The sequence below is a fragment of the Pseudorca crassidens genome, chromosome 14, assembly GCF_039906515.1.
Source record: "Pseudorca crassidens isolate mPseCra1 chromosome 14, mPseCra1.hap1, whole genome shotgun sequence".
Lineage (NCBI taxonomy): Eukaryota > Metazoa > Chordata > Mammalia > Artiodactyla > Delphinidae > Pseudorca > Pseudorca crassidens.
The window spans coordinates 39,516,645-39,532,145 of NC_090309.1; the positions used below are offsets into that span (position 1 = coordinate 39,516,645).

Here is a 15,501-nt window from a genome sequence, read left to right on the forward strand (position 1 = left end):
ATAGATGAAGTTGTTTTTGTCCCTCAAGTAAACCTCATATGTTTTCCTCTATGCCAGTTATTTCCACAGTATAAATTGTTGGGCTACAGTCTTCAACAACCAAGGAAGTTTATGTTGTACACAAGACCTCGGGGATTTCATGTTCGCTGGAGCAAATAGAAGCAAATTCTCTCATGCCCTCCTACCAAGAATTTCATGATGACATTTTGCCATTTGCCTTCTCAGATCTGCATGTGATTCTCCTTCCCTCTCTAGATTCCAGGATGAAGCCCCATTTACTCTGTCCTCCCTCATTGGGTCCCCTTTCGGTCCCTTTAGGTCCCCTTGGTGGTCCTCTTTTCTTCCCTTCGTCACCCTGATCTTATAACAACTATGTTTGCAGATCTCTCACTCCCACTAAAGCTTAAATGCCTGAAACCACTCTCCCCACTCTCCCCACCCTGCACCATTCATTTGTGAGAAAAACTAGAAGGGAGAAATAACACCTGCCAGTTCTACGTTTCTAAAGGCAGGAACCAGAAGACAATTCTTCTAGGAGCCCCCCGATGGCCTTCGGGCTGCCTGCAGTCCTTTGGGTCCTCTCTGGAGAGGACTCGGTGGAAAGGGAAGGAAAGGCCTGTCTTCTCCTCTTAGTCCCTGTCTATGGAAGAGCACTCGCATCTCCTGCCTTGAGGGTGCAGCCAGAGGGTCCAAGTGATCCAGCTTCTTAACAGGAATAGTAGGAGGCTGGGAGCAAAACAGGCTATAGTCCACATTGTCAGTAGGGTGTAGGGCAGAGGTTAGCTCCTGATGGAAAGATGATCAGGAGCTGTGTGAACTTCCAACGGCCCCTTGTTTTTCTCTCATAGGCTTACTTAGTTCAAGGACTTGGTTTTGTTTTTGTATTGGCATTGTATTTAGCACTGGAGCTGACGCTACTATAAGACAAGACTGGACAAATTCTCCTGAAACAACTGAGTGACAAGCTCCATTGACTTGCCTCTAGTTTTTTCTAGCTGTACCAGTGGAAGCATGGACTCCTCAGAAAACTGAGGCCCTTGTGGACCACCGTGGATTTTGAAAATGCTATAATAGGTGCAGGGCCTTAGGGGCTGTCCAAAACCCTGACTAATCTGGTATAGCACAAATTTCTTGGTCTCCTGGCCCACTCTCTTTCTGATCAGAAAACTGAAACCTTTGCATGAAATAGGAAGTTGTATCCTAGTGATATAAGAAGCAGCTAGAACTGGGAATTCTCCGGTGGTCCAGCGGTTAGGACTCCGCCCTGGTCGGGGAACTAGGATCCTGCAAGCCAGGCAGCACAGCCAAAAAAAAAAAAAAAAAAGCAGCTAAAACTGTTTACACCCATGTCATTCATAAGTCCCTCTCTTCCTTCTCCATAGTTTCCTTGGGTTGAGTCTCTTGGTTTATTATCAAGAAGATGCTTCTGCCACCTGGGTAATGAAGTCTGTGATCTTTACTGTCTCCTACCTCATTGCTTCTGAAGGCCAACCTGGCACTCTTTTCTATTTCCTCAGTCTGGCGAGGTTGGGGGCTTGTTTTGACTCAGCCTCCTGGATGGCATAAGGTTCCTGCTAAGCCTGCACCTCCCAGCCTTCGACTGCACACCCCTAACAACTCCGCCAGCTGCTGCGGTGGTCCCCTTGTTCCAGCTTTGCCACCCTGCTTCAGCCTCCGCTTCATGCACCTTTGTTCATTTTATCTGTTCACCCTGTGCTCGCCTTGTCTTCCCCAATCCACGGCAAAACCCTTGTTGGGGAATCCAATTGTTACCCAGTAAAGAAAGAAGTGTTGCTTGTGATGGTGCAAACACAATCTGGAAAGAAAAGCTTTCGTTGTGCATTAGTGATGAGCACAGAATTTTTTTTTTTTTTTTTGTGGCTGCGCTGGGTCTTAGTTGCAGCACGTGGGATCTTCGTTGCCTCATGCGGGATCTTTAGTTGCAGCATGTGAACTCTTAGTTGCGACATGTGGGATCTAGTTCCCTGACCAGGGAGTGAACCCGGGCCACCCGCATTGGGAGCGCGGAGTCTAAGCCACCGGACCAACAGGGAAGTCCCGAGCACAGAAATTATATTTAGGTTCTACACAAAACCTATAGATGAATTATCAGGCAAACTACTTTCAATGTGTCCTTTGGTATAATTTGACTTATGTAGGAAAGACAAATATTTTCAAATACTTCAGTTTTCATGGAGCTCAGAATAGGTTAAAAACTTTTAAATATTAAAACACATTAAAATATTTTTTACAGAGTGTGTTCAGTAGGCTGGATCTCTACAGGCAAAAAAAAAGTGTGAAATAATTATCTGGATAAATCAAGAAAAAATTATTTTAGTTTGAAGTTATACTGTGGTACATTTTCTGTGTTCATGGTGTTATGGCACAACCCAAATTTCACTGTATATAAAGATTTTTAAATTTTGCTTTTTATTTTCTTAAACATTCAAACATTTAGAAATTTGAATTTACTTTGGTCTTATTTCTAACATTTATGACTGTCTACATATACAAAGCAACTGACAAATAGCAGATACGGAAAAATTGTCAATTTACCAAGGAATTTCCTTTCTCTTTTTTTTTTAATTGAAGTATAGTTGATTTACAATGTTGAGTTAGTTTCTGGTGTACAGCAAAGTGGTTCAATTTTGTATATATATATATTCTTTTTCAGATTCTTTTCCATTATAGTTTATTATAAGATATTGAATATAGTTCCCTGTGCTATCCACTAAATCCTGTTGTTTATCTATTTTATATAGTAGTTTGTATCTGCTAATCCCCAAATCCTAATTTATTCCTCCCCTCCCCACCTTTGGTAAACATAAGTTTGTTTTCTATGTCTGCGAGTCTGTCTCTGTTTTGTAAATAAGTTCATTTGTATAATTTTTGTAGATTCCACATATAAATGATATCACATGATATTTGTCTTTCTCCCTCTTACTTGCCTTAGTATGATGATCTCTAGGTCCATCTTTGTTGCTACAAATGGCGTTATTTCATTCTTTTTTATGGCTGATTAATATTCCATTGTATAAATGTACCACATCTTCTTTACCCATTCATCTGTTGATGGACATTTAGGTTGCTTCCATGTCTTGGCTATTGTAAATAGTGCTGCTATGAACATTGAGGTATCTTTTCAAATTAGAGTTTTCTCCGGATATATGCCCAGGAGTGGGATTGCTGGATCATAGGGTAACTCTGTTTTTAGCTTTTTAAGGAACCTCCATACTGTGTTCCATAGTGGCTGCACCAATTTACATTCCTGCCAATAGTGTAGGAGGGTCCTACCAGGGAATTTTCTTATAAACAACTACTACTATTTGATTTCCAGTAAATTACTTTATCCAACTAGAAAAAATAGTAAGTGTGTCTAATATATAGCTGACTCTCAGTAAACAAATTGATGCGTTAAGAAAAAAAAAAGAAAAAACAGTTAAGTGTCCAAGTGTCAGAGCATTGTACTGAAGCCCCAAATGTATTATGGAGGTTTTTTTTTTTTTTTAAATTGTTTTGAGTGAGAAGAGAATTTTCACTGGACATTTTCCATTCCATGAATCCCCTCCCCCTTTTCCTTTTTTTCTCTCCAATTTTCTCAAAGTGTAAAGAATGAGGGAGAGGAGGAATGAATGTCTGTATATGCAAACAAAATATACTTTATATTTCCGTGCAATACAACAATTAGTATAAAAGGAACTTGTAGAGAAGGATATTATGATCTCATGCTTATACATATATATCGTTTTCCACATTTCTTAGATAAATGGCATAAGCCTCATCTATAGAGGATTAGAATTACTGAAATTATGACTATAATGGCCCATATAGTTCTGTAACATTTTTCACTTCATTTTCCATGTGAAAAGTGGTTCAAATATTATTCATTTGAAAATCTTCAGATTCTAGCTACATTACAAATAAAGAGTTGTATTGGCAAATCATGCTAGACTGTTCTTAAGAAAAGATTCCATGAATTGTGACAATTTTCAAAATGCCTGAGCAAATGTACCTGTTATTGAAATAAATTTAGAATGGTTAAATAAGTAAATAAATAACTTACAGGATTTTTAAAAATTTTATTGAAGTATAATTGATTTACAATGTTGTGTAGGATTTATACCAACTTTTTTTCTATGGGAATTTGACCATAGATCTAAAATAAATTTTAAGAGAATTTGAAAGTTTCTAAGTCAAATTAGAATCAAGTTTTTTTTGTTTGTTTTGTTTTTTTTAAAGAAAAAAATTTTTTTTAATTAATCAATTTATTTTATTTTTGGCTGTGTTGGGTCTTTGTTGCTGTGTGTGGGCTTTCTCTAGTTGCAGTGAGCCAGGGCTACCCTTCGTTGTGGTGCACGGGTTTCTCATTGAGGTGGCTTCTCCTGTTGCGGAGCACAGGCTCTAGGCATGCGGGCTTCAAGAGTTGTGGCATGTGGGCTCAGTAGTTGTTGCTCGCGGGCTCTAGAGTGCAGGCTCAGTAGTTGTGGCGCACAGGCTTAATTGCTCCGTGGCATGTGGGATCTTCCTGGACCAGGGCTCGAACCCGTGTCCCCTGCATTGGCAGGCGGATTCTTAACCACTGCGCCACCAGGGAAGTCCCTGTTTTTTTTAAGATCCCATTACATCTACATGTTCCAGTCCTTCCAGGTAATAGTATTTCTCTTTCTTTTCTTTCTTACAAGGTTTTGAAATTTACATCCAAATGGAAAGGAATAAGAACCTCTTTTGGTTCTTATTCTTCTAGGAAATAAGAAGAAATTTCATACTTCTTTCACTCATTTTTTTAAAATCAGGGTATCCTTGTATACTTTTCACTTTATTTTCAAATACCTTAACTTTCTGTGTTCACTTTCCCATCTTAAAATGGCAATAGTAATAGTTCCTACCTCATGAAGTGCTTAGTAAAGTTCCTGGACATAGTGAGTGCTCAATAGATGTTAGCCATTATTATACCTGCTGTTTTTTTGGTTTTGTTTTTATGTGTAGTTGATTTACAATTTTTTTTTTTTTTTTGGCCAAACCACGTGGCATGCTGGATCTTAGTTCCCCGACCAGGGATCAAACCCATGCCCCCTGCAGTGGAAGCACAAAGTCTAAACCACTGGACCGCCAGGGGAAGGCCATGATTTACAATATTGTGTTAGTTTCAGGTGTATAGCAAAGGGATTCAGTTATACATATATTTTTCAGACTTTTTTCCATTATAGGTTATTACAAGGTATCGAATATAGTTCCCTGTGCTATACAGTAAATCCTTGCTGTTTATCTATTTTATATATAGTAGTATGTATCCGTTAACCCCATACTCCTAATTTATCTCTCACCACCCCTTTTCCCCTTTGGTAACGATGAGTTTGTTTTCTATGTCTGTGAGTCTGTTTCTGTTTTGTAAAGAAGTTCATTTGTACTTTTTTTAAGATTCCATGTATAAGCGGTCATATAATATTTGTCTTTGTCTGACTTACTTCACTTAGTGTGATAATCTCTAGGTCCATCCATGTTGCTGAAAAAGACAATATTTCATTCCGTTTTATGGCTGAGTAGTATTCCATTGTATATATGTACCACATCTTCTTTATTCATTCATCTGTCGATGGACACTTAGGTTGCTTCCATGTCTTATTAGCAGTTATTGTAAATAGTGCTGCTATGAACATTGGGGTGCATATATCTTTTCGAATTAGAGTTTTTGTCTTTTCCAGATATATGCCCAGGAGTGAGATTGCAGGATCATACGGCAACTCTATTTTTAGTTTTTTAAGGAACCTCCATACTGTTCTCCATAGGGGCTGCTCCAAGTCACATTCCCATCAACATTACAGGAGGGTTCCCATTTCTCCACACCCTCTCCAGCATTTATTATTTGTAGAATTTTCAATGATAGCCATTCTGACCATATGAGGTTATACTTGCTGTTCTTATTATTACTTTCCCCTTCTGATCTATTTGGGTTTATGATCTCTCAGCTGTTTAATTCTGACATTCTCAAGTATATAGAAATCAACTTGAAATGGTTTAAAAATAGTACCACCTCACACTTGAGGTACTGAGATTTTTCTACGAACATTTATGAGACTAATTTGATCTCCTCAGAGAAGAATTTCTTCTGCTCTAGAAATACACTTTAAAGATTTGACCAGGGGGAAAGAATCGCAAAATACAGAGTACCCAAAAATAACGTATTTTTTATGAGCTGAGTAAAAACTTGCAAATACCATGCCCCAGACATTATTTTTTGGGACTTCTCAGTACAAATTCTTAAGGAATCCCTGTCCCCATCCCACTCCAAAAGACAGTACAGTGGCATAATCCAGTGCCTTGTTACTCAAACCAGGGACTCAGCATCAGCATCTCCAGGAAGTTTGTTAGAAAAGGAGTTTCAGACCTGGCCCAGACCTACTGAATCATAATCTGTATTTCAAAAGGCACCCCAGGCGATTCATGTATACAGTGAAGTTTGAGAAAGACTGATGTAGTTGAGGTTCAGCTTTTTTTTTTTTTCCTTTATTAGGCCAGGATAACTTCAAATATTTTATAACTAGATCACAGTTTCTCAACCTCTTGACTGTTGATATTTGGGGCTGAATAATTCTTTGTTGTGGGGATCTGTCCCGTGCATTGCAGGATGTTTAGCAGCCTCCCTGGCCGCCACCCACTAGATGCTAGTAGCTCCCCAACAAGCAACAACGCCTTCATGCTATTATTATTACTATTACCTACACCTTCTGCTCTACCTGGACTTATAATGTGCTCTGTTTGGTTCTGACATTGGCTAACAATGTTTTTCTGGTGAGTCAATGTTTGATTGCTAAATGTCTCCTTGGGGATTAAATTGCCCGCATTGAGAACCATAGAAATAGATCCACTAACTTTGCTATGTTCTTCTTTCCTTTTAAAGTCAGAGTATGTGATAGATCATTTTTTACTGTTTTTAGAATCTATTTTCAGCTTATTATAGGCCAATAAGTTTTTAAACTTACTTTTGATAAAATATTATCAAAATTTGATAATATATTACTATTCTTATCTGTTTTTTAAGTTTTCTGCTTCTGATCAGACGACTAAAGCACCAGGCAGGCAGAAAGGTGCAGAGCAAAGTGTCAGATAGACCTACTAAGTGGTGAGAATTAAAGGAAGGAAAGTGGACCTAGTTTGGAGTGGCATCTAGTAGCTTTTCTCCTTTTGTTCAGAGTCTTAGAGTCACAGAATTTCACGTCTGGTAACATCTTCTCATCAACATTAATTTCCAGGACTTCGTTCGATTACAAAAGCCAAAAGAGATTAATTCATGAATTCAACAAATATTTCTTTTTCTTTTTTTTTTTTAAAGGGAACGCTATTTATTATTATTATTTTTTGGCTGTGTTGGGTGTTCGTTTCTGTACGAGGGCTATCTCTAGTTGCAGCGAGCGGGTGCCACTCTTCATCGCGGTGCGCGGGCCTCTCACTGTTGCAGCCTCTCTTGTTGCAGAGCACAAGCTCCAGACGCGCAGGCTCAGTAGTTGTGGCTCACGGGCCTAGTTGCTCCGCGGCATGTGGGATCTTCCCAGACCAGGGTTTGAACCCATGTCCCCTGCATTGGCAGGCAGATTCTCAACCACTGCGCCACCAAGGAAGCCCTCAACAAATATTTCTTAAGCACAACTAAGAATTTGGCACAAAGCCCCTGCCTTTAAAGATAGATGATAGGAAATTGAGATCCTAATTCAGCCCGATTCCCCTCGATCTGTGTCTGCTGAAGCCCACCTCAGAAAATGGAAACTACACCTTTCCAGTCACTGAAGCCAAAATCCATGGAGTCATCCTCAAATCCTCTCGTTCACACATCCCATCCAGCGGAAGTTCTTTTGACTCTACTTTCAAAATATATTTTGACTTTGAATACTTCCATGACTACCACTCTGGTCCAAGCCCCAATCTATCCCTGGATGAATGCAGAGTCTCCTAATAGATCTCCCTTTTTCTACTCTTGCTCCCCAGCCTAATCTTATCATAGCATCTAGATTGATCCTGTTAAAATTTGAAGTCAGGTCAAGTCATCACATCTGTATTCCAACACCTGGTTGGCTCCCAGTCTCACTGAGAAAACAAGTCAAAGCATTTACAACAGCCTAGAGTAAGGCCCTACATCATCTGTCCCCTTTGTTGCTTCAACTGACTTCCATGGTATAAATACTCCCTTTATGGCCAATTTCAAGCCACCAATGTGATGTCACAAATCGTGGAGTTGTGAAGGTATTTGCAGTAGCACATCATTATATAGTATTTCCATCATGCAAATACCACTGATGTAAATAATCTCAAGAGCATAGATAATAGTAAAATGAAATAACTTAATTAGGAAGTGATAGATTTTGAGTATTTATTACTTTTGTTTTAATATAATTTATTTACTTAATAGTAAGTTTATATAATTTAATTTTTTAACAATGGCTGTGTTTGACAACCAGCTTACAAAATTCTTGAAAAGTTAACAGTTGGCTCCCAGGAGTCAGTTGAACTGGCTCTAACAGTGTTAGAGCACCAAACATGCACCTGCCTCAGGGCCTTTATTTCTTCATCTGCCTGGAAAGCACTTCTCCCAAATGCTTGCAAGGACTCCCTCCTTCATTTCTTTCAGGTCTTTTATTGAATATTACATTCTAGGTATTACCTTCCTCAGCCACTGTATCTAAAATTGTACCATCCCGATTCCCTATTCCAACATCCAGATTCATTTTTAACCTTAGCACTTATCACTATACAACATACCATTTCTCTCACTTGTTATTTACTCCCAATGTCCTCCATTAGACTCAAAGCTCAATAAAAGTAGAGATTTTTGTCGGATTTGCGCCCTCTCAAATCCTAGCACTTAGATCTGTGACCAACAATTACTGGGCTCTCAATAAAATATTTGTTGAATGAATGGATCAGCATCACCTCTTCATTTCCTTTATTTTACTTCCTGTTCTGATTCTAATTGCCTAATAGTTAATGGTATGTTATATGTGAAAGAAATGGCATCTTTCCAACCCACATCTTTCCAGAGAAAAGGCATCTTACCTTCCCTGGTTCTTTATTTATTTTTTTTACTTCTTATTTATGCAGACCCCAAACACCAGCTCATTATTTTATTTTTGGCTTAGAAATACTTCAGCAAAAACAACTCTGTGGCTTCCCTTGTCCTGCCTGAGAATGATCCTAGTGAAATGATATTTCATATCTCACTTCTATGTAAGAGAGTCTGGGACCCATTGTTGAAAATTACCTTATAGAACTGTATAAATTTCTCAGACTGTCAAACTATAACTCCTAGACTTAGCAGCCTTCTCAGATGCTTTTTTGCTATGTTCCCCAAAAGGCAGCAGCTCACTTTCAGACAACTGCTAATTCTGCTTCTGAATGATATGAGGTGCCACAGACTCCATATAGATTATTCACTGAGGTCTCAGACACATAGGGAGTTTAGCTCCACAGACAGAATATTCATAATTTTCCATAAATATTCTCAACACTGTAAATTGGGTTTGATAGGAATAGGGTTGCAAACTGGACTATGCCCCCAGGGCAATTTTTTCTTGAAAAGAGTATCTCTTCTCTCCCACCTCCATGCTTCACCACCATACACAATTGTACTATTGTCCAAGTTACACTAGTAATGTTTTTGAAATCCAAGGATGTGATGTGATGTGATGTACTGTTTTATGAAGTATTCTTAAAAGCAAATAGAGAAACAATTTCCTTATAAGATATTTACAAAGAAATATTTCTCCCAGTGCTTCCTTACAGGTTTTGCAAAGTCACAAACGTGCCCTAAAGATTCATGGGAAGAACAATCCCATGGAATTGTGAATTTGTGCCCAATAGATGAATACACCCAGTGAGTCAGACTCATGGTATTTTCAGCCTAAGTGCCCGTTTCTTATGACTGGTAGGAAGAAGTGCATATTGGAAGGTCATTGTTATATCTCTGAGGTCAAAGTGATATCAATTTTCTCAAAAAGAGTGAAGTGACCAATTCCATTATTAAGATAATATAATCAATTCATATCTTACTTCAAATATTTTTTACTACATTATATGGGTATTTAATCTTATAATTTATGTATTCCTTGAAGAGCTCACAGTCAGTAGAGACTGTCTTCAGAGGCAAAAGATCAAATTAAAATGCAAAGATTTGACTCTGGTGTGACCTTAATAGCAAATATCTATGGTTTGATAGGGAATAAACAGGTACTGTTCACATGTTGTGGTGGGTGTGAAAATTGACACAATCATTTTAGGGGACACTTGGGCAGTTCCTATCACAATAACAAATGTACATGGCCTTTGACACAGTAGTTCCACTTTTAGGATATGAACCTAGAGATATATTCACATTTGTGCTCAAAGATAAATGTACAGGGATATTCACTGAAGCATTATTTTTAAGAGAGAAAATGAGAAATAGCCTAACTGTCCTCAATAGGGGACTGGATGAGTAATTTATAGTACTGAGAAGATAGGGAAGACAATGGAGCTGTCAATAAGGATGAAGTGGAGTTATACATTCTGACCTGTTAAGTAAAAAACAAGCCACCAAATAATATGTATAGTATGTCATATATGCTGAACAAAACATAAAGCAAGTATATTTGTAAATGCATAGAAGATATCTCAAAATATACATATCACACCCTTAATGATGATTATCCCAGAGCAGAAAAAAGAACTGGGGACTGAGGGGGAGGACATACGAAGAGGACTTTTATTTTTTACCATAGATACTTCATTCTCTATTGTTTGAGTTGTTAATCATGATCATATATTACTTTTTAAATTAAAAAAATTAATAGAAATAAGTAACAAGTAGTAAAAAGGAACTTATGAGTTTGTTTCTCTTTTTTCTGATGAATGTTGTTTTGTGAGACAATGTGAACTAGTAAAAAGAACACAAACATGGGTTCTAAGTTGACTCAGCTCCTGTGGGGTGGTGTGTACCTGTGTGTATGTGTAAGTATGTGTGATAGAGGGTGCGGGGAAGCAAGAGTAGGACCAGGAAAAGAGTAACTACCTCACAGGGTTGCTATAAGAATTCAGTGAAATACTGTACAGAAAGGTCTGTAACAGCCTGCTAGATAGCAGGCAGGCACTCAATACAGTTTACTTACATTTCCTTATTCATATCCCACTCCAACGTTTGAAGTCTGTTTGACTCCAACAAATGAAGGCAATGAGAAAAGGATTAGAAATATGTCAAACCTGTGTTCTGAATTTGATTCTGAAAATACAGTGATCAAACATAATTATCTGCTCCTGTCACTTCTTTTTGCCCTTTTTGGCTAACTCTAGGCAAAAACAATGGGCTAAATATTTATATCTGATTCACTATGGTCTGACAGATAAGACCTCCTAAGGGATATGATTTAAAGATGACATGAAAAGCACCAAAGAAGGGGTCAGCAAACTGGGACAATTCGGACTTTACAATCCACAAAGTGCTTTATGAGTCGCACTGCTCCTTCACATCTGCTTCACCCTTACATGGATAAGACAGGCATGGGTGATATCAGCCTCATTAATGGGTGAGAAGGAAACTGAGGCCCAAAGAAGTGAAATGACTTGCCCAAGGTCACATTCTGAGCAGAGTCAGGTCTTATGCCGTTTGTATTCGTATTATTCTGCCATCTAAAAAAAACAGTGGCCTGTTCCAAGAGCTGAAAATGCGGAGGGAAAAACTTTTTAAAAAACAGGACAGCCCCACTTTTCCGGTAATAGAATGTAGGTATTCCATATGATCAGTGTATGTATAATATATATTATATATTTTGGCTTGATATTGTTCGGTTAGGCAATGAATAAAAATCTCAGGTCTGAAAGTAATCCAATATCATTTTGGTAAATCTATTGGAGGGTGAGGGAGTTATGCTTTGGTGTAAGCCTTTGTCCACTGTGAGTGAGGATTTGCTGGAGAAAAGAGTGTTGATTTAATAAATCATTTATCAACCTCTTGGTGGCACAATGGGCCTTCTAAACTTTGGTGGGCTGCTTGGTGTTTCTTCAGCAAAGAACAATCAATAAAGCTTACTTGGAGGGGCACTTGGGGACAAGAGAGGCAACCATATGAAGGGCCAAATGCGTGCGACTTTCAAAGAAAATACTATTTGGTGATCATGAAGTATGCGAAGGGCAGCTATGCTGAAAGGAAAAACCGAGGGTAGGGGAAGATCAAGGGCAGTTGGCATGTAAGCTCACCCAGAAAAAACAGACGATGTTAAACCAATTACAGGGATTACAGCGTCTTAATTTTTAGGAAGGATCGGTTGTTAAAGAAGCCAAATTCCAGCCTAGGGAGAAACCGAGTTACAATTTGAAGGAGACTTGCCCAAGAACTAAGTATCTTTCCCATGTCTCCGAGAAAACCATGAGGCGCCAAGAGTGCGCACCCCACACCTCACCCCAACCCCTCAACATCTTGGCCCCAAACCCAGGCCTTTAAAATGGATTAGAGGTCCGGGGCCTACAATTAGTTGGCCTCCGTTGTGTTCTTTTCGCTCCTTTTTTCCACCCCACCCTTCCCCGATTAAAAAAACAATTCGCTGTGCCCTCCCTTTTAGTAGCGCAGCCCCCATCAGAGGGGCGGGTCCCGATCCCGACAGGCTCAGGCCCCGCATGTTGGCGGGAGCCGGCGGGGGCGGGCCAGCGCGGGTCCGGGAGAAGCCGAGCGAAAGCGGGCTACCGCGCGGCGCGCTCAAACTCGCGCCACCACCAGCTCAGGAGCTGCGCCCCACCCTCTTCGTCACCAAAGGCGCCCAGCCAATGAGCGAGCCGGAAAGGCCGGGCCTGCGGGCTAAGCACTGGGAGGGGGAGCGGCGGGAGGGGGCGGGAAGTCGAGGGCGGGCTACGTTTGATTGACAGCTCGCTCGAACCAATCCTCCGCGCGGCTTCTCTTCGCTCTCCTCTCTGCAGGGCTCAGCTCTTCGTCCCACCTCCTCCTCCTCCACCCTCCTCCTAGCTCCTTTGCGACCCGCCCCTCTTCCCCTCCCCCACTCTGCGGGCAAATCGCTGCTGGAAAGAGGCGGGGGACGAAGCGGCGGGCTTGTGTGGAGCCTTGAGGTGGGATTGACGGGCGAGCTGGCCAGTAGGAGGTAGGCTGATGGCGCGGCTGTGGCTGGAACCGGCCAATGGGCGGGCGGGCTGGGGGCGGAGGCCCAGGTTCCAAACGCTCCGCGGCGCCATGGGCTGAAAACTCAACCGAGATGGAATCTCCCAGTCTGAACCGGTTTCAACCGGTTCCGAGTTTGAGGCACTAGGAGGAGGGGGAGAAGCGGCTGCAGCGGCCGCGGCAGGAGCAGCGGGAGCTACAGCATCAGCAAGAGCAACAGTAGCTACAGCCCCGGCGGTGGTGCCTGTTCCAGTCTTTGCTGCTGCAGTCCGTGCAACCACCCAGAGGGGGAGGGGGGAACCACCAGTCGCTGAGGAGCAGGAGAAGGGGGGAAAGTTTAGGCGAGCCTGGGTGGGGGGGGCCCAGCGCCGGAGCCGCGTGAGGGAGCCGTATTTTGGTAGGGGGGAGTCGGACTGCAACTGGCAGCAGAGCGTCCCCCGGCCGTGTGGACTCTACAGCCCCTACTCCTGCCGCTCCTGCTGCCGCCTGTAGCTGGAGGGTCTCCCTGGGGCAGAATCTTTGGGACTTGACCCCGTTCCCCTCCCCCTTCCCTCACTCCCTAGCCAGGCGGGAGCATTTATTCCACAGATTAATTCTCCTTTTTTGGGGGGGTGGCGGGTGTGTGTATCGGGGGGAGGTGTCCCTGAAATAGTAAATATTGTTGAGCTTTTTTTGCTCTTATCCTCTTCGTTTTTTTAATTTCCTTTTTTAAGGTGGGAAAACTGTGAAACCCACCTTGATTTCCTCCCCTCTCCCTCCCCCATCCTCCCTCGCCCTAATCCCCCGACAAGGAAGGAAGAAGCAGTTGGTTCAATCTCTGGGTAAGTCGACTGTGTCTTCGGGGTCGAGGGTCGGGCGGCAGGGCGGGAGAAGGCTGGCGTGGGGCGCGGCGGCGGCCGCGGGAGGCGAACCGGGGAGGCGGCGGCGGGCCCACAGCAGAGCCTGCGATTGAATGGAGCCGCTTCTGCCGCTGGGGGATGGAGGCGGGGAGGCTGCCGCGGGAGGGGAGCGCTTGCTGGGTCATTCGCGTGTGCGGGTAGCGGTGGAGGAAGGCAAGGAGCGTGGTAGTGAAGTGGGGCCCGGCGCGGGGGTGGAAGGGCTTACCCAGCCCCTTGGGTTGGGGAGAAGTTGGGGTGATTTCAGGAACATTTCTGTAAATTATTAGGAGTGGAAGTTTCCAGAAATATTTAGTGCAGCAGCATTGAAACGTCCGCCTGCATCACGTGGCCCCTCGGTGGAGAGCTTGGGATCGCGGGAGGGAGGGGCTCTTAAGTCCTTGCTCCTCCTGCAGGGAAACTCAGAATCTCTGGTTTTTTACGGAGTAGAATTAGAAGTAGGAAAGGTTAGTTGATTTTTCAGGGAAGTGCAGATGAGGTTCTGTGCTGTAGTTTGTTTGGGGGGACTTGCGTGTGTAAAGTGATCGACTCATTTACTGCTGGCATTGTACAGTGGATAATACCCTGATTCTCTTTCATTCCCGTGTCTGAGTTTGGGGTGGGTGGGAGAAAGTGGTGTACTGGGGGAAGCATGAGAGATTTGCCCAGTCCGGACCTCCTCTGACCACGCAGAGGCCATGCTGCATAGAGAATGGGGCGGTGAACTTCAGGCGCCTGGTCTAAATGCCTTCTCCCGAGTATGGGCGGGGTGAGTGCGTGCTCCAGTATGCTATAGTTAGAAGTGCTGCACATCGGTTCGGGTGGGAAGAGAGGGGAGGGCGGGCCTTAGTGAGGTGTGTTTCTACTCAATGAAGCAGGCAATTGCCCACACAATCTAAAGTAGCAGTCTTTCTCCTTGCAGCGACTTGTTTTTTGACCTACTATGTAGTTATCATTAACGGTTATGATTTTTTGGGTTTTGGATGGGAGCTGGCAGTGTGTAGTTGCCTGCCTATTCAGTTTGAAGTGGCAGTGAAGGTATTTTGGTAGTCACTTGTAGAGTCACCACGTGGCTGGATAATACCTTATATTTGCTATACAGTGAGTGGAATTTAGGATTGAGTGTCACAAGGAGAAGGAAAAGGTTTTGTGATTTCTTTCACCTCTCCCGCTATGGCTGTTTGCTGTCTGCCTGATTGTGTATCTTAAGCGCGTGGGACACTGCTGTTAGTGGAAAGAATGTTTTGGAAGCTGTTTGATTTGGGAGACTAAATGTGCTTGGCATTGACTAGAAAGCCGCCATTTCTGTACTACGTACGGTTCGAGAATAGGTAGGTCATTTCGAAGATAGCCGCTAGTTTTTAGGGTGGCATACCCTGCTGTATTTAACACAAGCTTCTATTCTAAACCTGATTTTTTTTCACAGGAATTTGTCTCATTTTTGTAAGGACAATGTGCTTGAAAATGAAACTTTTGAGAGTCACTTTATTCTTTCTCGTT

At 42.2% G+C, this 15,501-nt stretch overlaps 1 protein-coding gene across 2 annotated transcripts in view; it reads left to right on the plus strand.

Moving 5' to 3' along the window:
* Nucleotides 1-15,501, plus strand: part of XPO1 (exportin 1) — a 217,494-nt gene that overhangs the window by 160,207 nt on the left and 41,786 nt on the right. Inside the window, exon 1 of one of the 2 annotated variants that reach the window (XM_067704946.1) lies at nucleotides 13,165-13,947. The exons of the other annotated variant lie outside the window; for it this stretch is intronic. The gene's annotated coding sequence lies outside the window, so the exon portion shown is untranslated. Of the gene's footprint in view, nucleotides 1-13,164; nucleotides 13,948-15,501 lie in introns of those variants that run through there. 2 annotated transcript variants of the gene reach the window in all.